The sequence below is a fragment of the Raphanus sativus genome, chromosome 7 (genome assembly GCF_000801105.2).
Source record: "Raphanus sativus cultivar WK10039 chromosome 7, ASM80110v3, whole genome shotgun sequence".
NCBI classification, from domain to species: domain Eukaryota; kingdom Viridiplantae; phylum Streptophyta; class Magnoliopsida; order Brassicales; family Brassicaceae; genus Raphanus; species Raphanus sativus.
The window spans coordinates 9,684,208-9,689,258 of NC_079517.1; the positions used below are offsets into that span (position 1 = coordinate 9,684,208).

General features: G+C 32.3%; 1 long non-coding RNA gene across 2 annotated transcripts; it reads left to right on the forward strand.

Annotated features, from left to right (window-relative positions):
* Positions 1–1,000: 1,000 nt before the first annotated feature.
* LOC130494466 (uncharacterized) lies at positions 1,001–1,917 on the forward strand. Of its 2 annotated transcripts, none has more exons than XR_008936383.1 (3): positions 1,001–1,281; positions 1,367–1,483; positions 1,560–1,581. It is a non-coding gene; the product is annotated as an uncharacterized LOC130494466 (long non-coding RNA). The 2 variants fall into 2 exon arrangements; XR_001943797.2 differs by lacking the exon at positions 1,560–1,581 and adding an exon at positions 1,747–1,917 and having other exon boundaries at positions 1,004–1,281.
* Positions 1,918–5,051: the final 3,134 nt, after the last annotated feature.

Genomic DNA, 5,051 nt, shown 5'->3' on the forward strand with positions numbered 1-5,051 from the left:
GTGGTTACTTCTAACATAGTTTTAGTTAGAAAACTTTGTAATATAAACAATATTATGAAGATAAAGAATTACGTATAAATAAAAATATGTGATTGATGTTGAAAAAATATATCTTTTTTAATTGAAAGATGATCATAAATAATGCCGTACAGTTATAATATTTCTCAGATTTATAGTAGTTCTTTGCTAACGTTTTTATTTGAAACATAATTCTTTGCTAACGTTCTATGAAACAGATAGATGATACTTTGTTGGCTCTGTCGAATTTTTTTTTATTAATAATGGCTTATACTTGTGGACATATTCCGAATATCTTTCTCCAAAAAGTTGAATCTCTGATGGTAGTAAAGAATGGATTACCTCGTGAAATCAATAACTATAATTTTTGGACCAAATTAACTTTAATTTTACATAAAAATAGTACGAAAGAAAAGAATTAACGGTAATAATTAAACATTTTAATGCTAAAATTAATAATTAACATTTTACCAACAAAAAACAGAGTTTAATGGTGACTTACAAAAAGGCCATTTTAACAAAAAATATGACAGTTACAAAAAAAACAAAAAAATAGGAAACAAAAAAGGACCACAATAGCAAGACCAAAACTCCGCCTATGGTCGAGACTCGAGAGAGAGACCGTTACCCATAAAACTCCAATATTATGAACAGTTCATTAATTATTCACCATAAAACTCCAATAATATGAACAGTTCATTAATTATTATCTTGCCTCGACATCGTACGTCCGTCGACATCTTCAGACGTCAATTGGTGTTACCTTTGTGGTCACTCTCAGTTAGGGATGTTAATATGGGTTTGAAACCCGAAGGCCCATATGGGTTTATAAAAAAATAAATGCCCATTTAGACCCATTTAACTATTTGGGTTTTATATAGGTAACCCTTTTAAGACCCATTTATTAAATGAGTTTTCTCTGAAAGAAATGGGTATTCATTTAACCCATTTATATTTTTTTTTGACTTAAACGACAACGTATTTTTTTATTTCTTTTCTTCTCCTTCGATCAGATCGCGTAAGGGCCAAGGGGAGAACAAGTCCTCCGATCTCCTCCGATCTCCTCCAATTCAACCCATCACCTCAGACGAAGGCTCTTTCTCTCTCTCTCTTCTCTCTCTCTTCTCCGAGACCCATCGTCTCCTTCGAAGTTCGAATCGAAGGCTCTTCCTCTCTCTCTTCTCCGAGACTCCGATCGTCTCCTCCAAGCTCTCTCTCGCTTTGCCGCCTCCCTCGATCAACTTCTGTGATTCCTCGTTCTGGGTACTTCTGTGAGCATTTGTTTTTGATGATTATGAAACTTGATGATTATGCGATTGTTTAACTTTGTGTGTTATTTCTGTATAAGGTGGAGAAGTCGAGCTTCATCACTCATCAGTCATCACCATAGGTTCGTCCTCGAGCTCTCTCTCAGCCATTAAGCTTCATCAGTCTTCGTCCTCGACCAAACCCATCAGCCATTAAGGTAACTGTGTATAGCGTGTGTATTGACTTTGAATTGACTTTGAATTGTTGAGCAATAAGCGTGTGCATCGTTTTAGTTTCATTAAGCTTCTTTAGAGAGACTGCATTGAGTTCAATAAAGGATTCATCAACAGTCATGGCTTTCGTAGAGCATTGACTTTGAATTGGTAGCTTTTTCGATTGGTTTCAGATGTGCATCGTTTTAGTTTTCTTGGTGAATGCATACCTTTGGTTTATGAGTTTTCCTTTGTTGTTTGTGTGTAGAAACACAAATCGATGAGAAAGGCCGTGAGGTTAAGAGTAAAGGATTCATCAACAGTCATGGCTTTTGTTTTTTTTATCTTTTTGATTCATTTCTGAACTAGTGTTCTTTTTGAAATGTATACATTTATCTAGAGTCCATAAAGTTAAAAAAAATTATTGATAAATAATTTATTTAATATTTGACACAAAGCAAGCAAGAATACATATCAAAAGTTATTGATAAATGATTTATTTAGAGTTCATAAAGATAAAAGGTGAAAAAAAAAGAAATTATCTATTTAAAATCATTTTATAAACATAACTAATGCAAAAAAAAAAAAATCTAGTCTAAATGGGTCTAAATGGGTTTAAATGGGTACATATAAATTTTATGGGTTCTAAATGGGTAACCCTAATAGGTCTAACCTATATGGGTCTAAACTTATATGGGTTCTAAATGAGGTGGGTACTAAATGGGGTGGGTCTAAATGGGGTGGGTTTACCCATATTAACATCTCTACTCTCAGTATAGAAGTTAAATAAAATCAAAACTATAATTTTTTGGGTCAATTTGATCAATAATCATATAAATCCTAACAATTAAGAATATAACCATGAAAAACTGTGTCAATTTGATGTAGAAATGGACCACGTTCTCCTTTCTGGCGCGTGAGATTTGATTAATGCAACGATTGATATCGTACTATACTATGTTTGTCAAATATATAGAATAGAACAATTAATTTATAACAACAACCATTATGAAGAAGATAAATAAAATAAGAAAGCTGAAAAATATTAAGGGTTTGTATAGAGTACCCTTTACCCTAAACCAAATTATATATCTACACCATATACTCTAAACTCAGACCCTAAACCCAAACCAAATACTCTAAATCCAAACAAAATACTCTAAATCCAAACACTAAACCCAAACCATATACCATAAACACTAAACCCAAACCATATACCATAAACCCAAACCATATACACTAAACCCTAAACCCAAACCATATACACTAAACCCTAAACCCAAACCACATACCATAAGCCCAAACCCTAAACCCAAACCATATACCCTATACCCTAAACCCAAACCATATACCATAAACTCAAACCATATACCTTAAACCCAAACCCTAAACCCAAATCATATACCCTAGACCCAAACACTAAACCCAAACCATATATCCTAAACCCTAAACCCAAACCATATACCCAAACCGTATACCCTAAACCTAAACCCTAATCATAAACCCTAAACCCAAACTTTTATCCATTACGTGACTATGATATACATGTTATAGTATGGAATACTCGACACACCCACAAACTTTGTATATATGAAATTCTCTAAAATTTTCTTAGAGAGAAATGATGAGTGACGACGGTGTTGGAGAACAAAACAGTGTAGCTGATCAAGTATTGAGTAACAAGAATCATGAGACATAGAAAGAGATATAAATTGCAAAATAAGAGAAAAAAAAATGTATTGTACTATACTGTAATTTAAAATAGTATAGAACATATGACGCATGATATGAGATAGGGATTATGAAGAAAATTAGAGAATACGATAGAAAGAAAGAGAAAAAAACGGATGTAAGAGAGAGAGAGGGAAGATGTCAAATAGATAGAAGAAAATGGGATGCCGAATAGATAAAAGATGATGGAGATGTCGAATAGAAGGAGGGAGGGGAGAGAGAGAAAGTGGTGAGGGATGGAGTAGAGGAGAATGAGAAAGTGGTGGTGGCTATGGTAGAGGAAGGAGATAAAAGAGAAAGAGAGGAAGGGAGGGATGGAGTAGACAAAGGAACATGGGAATAAGTGGTAGTGGCTATGGTGGTAAATGAGGGAAGGAGGAAAAGAGGGAATAGACAAAGAAACATGCAGAGAAGGAGAAAATGGCGGGGCTATGGTGGTAGAGGAGGGAGAGAGAGAAATAGTGGAAGGGAAGAAGGTATGCAGAGGAAGAAAAAAGATTGTACTATGCTATGTTTCTGACTATACTATATATGTGTGTAAAATAGTATAGATTTACAATCGTGATTATAGAATATGATATAAAATTTACAAAATATATGTTTGTTTTGAAATTTTCAAAACATATTATATGTAAAAGAAAATTTATGTTTTTATCATGTTAACTACAAAGTTCAATAGTTGTTTTAACAGAAATTAAAAGCAATTAAAAATAGAAAGGGAAAACATGTTTGTGAGAAAAAAAAAATCAGAAAAATGCATGTCAAGAACAATATGGCAATTATTATACAAATATCATAGCCTTTCTTTTATTATGTGTATATACTTGGTTTAATTCCTACAATGGTTATGATTCTAAATTTCCCTAATTTTTTCCGACTTAAAAAACTTATTTTTTTTTGCCAGAAACCCAAACACTATAAATAATTATTTTATTCGCGAATCAAATGTTCGAAAATCATCGCTGCAACTAGACTTGGGCGTTCAGTTTTTGGTACGGTTCCAGTTTGGTTCTTTCGGTTTTTGGTTTTTTATCTCTATAACAATTCGGTTATCTATGAAATTCGGTTCGGATCTGATTTGATTCTTTTTGTTTCGGGTCGGTTCATGTAATAATTATAAGAACTGATTAATATCCGATAAATTTTTCGTTCCATTTCAGTTATGGGTCGGTTCCGATTTTTGGTTAATTTTGGATAATCCGGAATAAAAAATTTGGGGATTTTTCGGATATTAATCGAATAATTCGAATAAATTTTGATATTTTGGATAAAAACTATTATGGTAATTCGGTTCTTTAGGATAATTTGGATAATTTAAAATACTTTCGATACAAAAGTATTCTTATATTTCAGTTATTTGGATAGTTCGGTGTATAAGTAGTACGTTTTTGATTATTTAGTATTTTAATACTAAATATAATTAATATTTTTAGGTAAATAATTTTTTTTGGATATTCGGGTATCCATTCGGTTCTCGGTTTGGTTTGGGTTCGGTTTTGATTTTTCGGTTATAAAAATATAGGAACAGTTCGATTGTTTTTGAACTTCGATTCGGTTTCAGATTTGGTTTTTCAGTTAGTTTCGGTTCTGTTTTCGGTTTTTATGCCCATGCCTAGCTGCAACTCCTTTATCACTATAATTTTATTGGATACTTTTTGTCAATTATGTAGATTTTTAAAACTTCAGTTAAGAATATGAATACTGGGTATATGCACAAAATAATCTTATTGTTTTCCCTGAATATATAGTTCTAACCGTTTATGATATTATATGTAAATAGTTATAGAGGAAGATCAATTACAAAATACGTTCAAAGGCTCCCTTAAATACAAAATCAATATT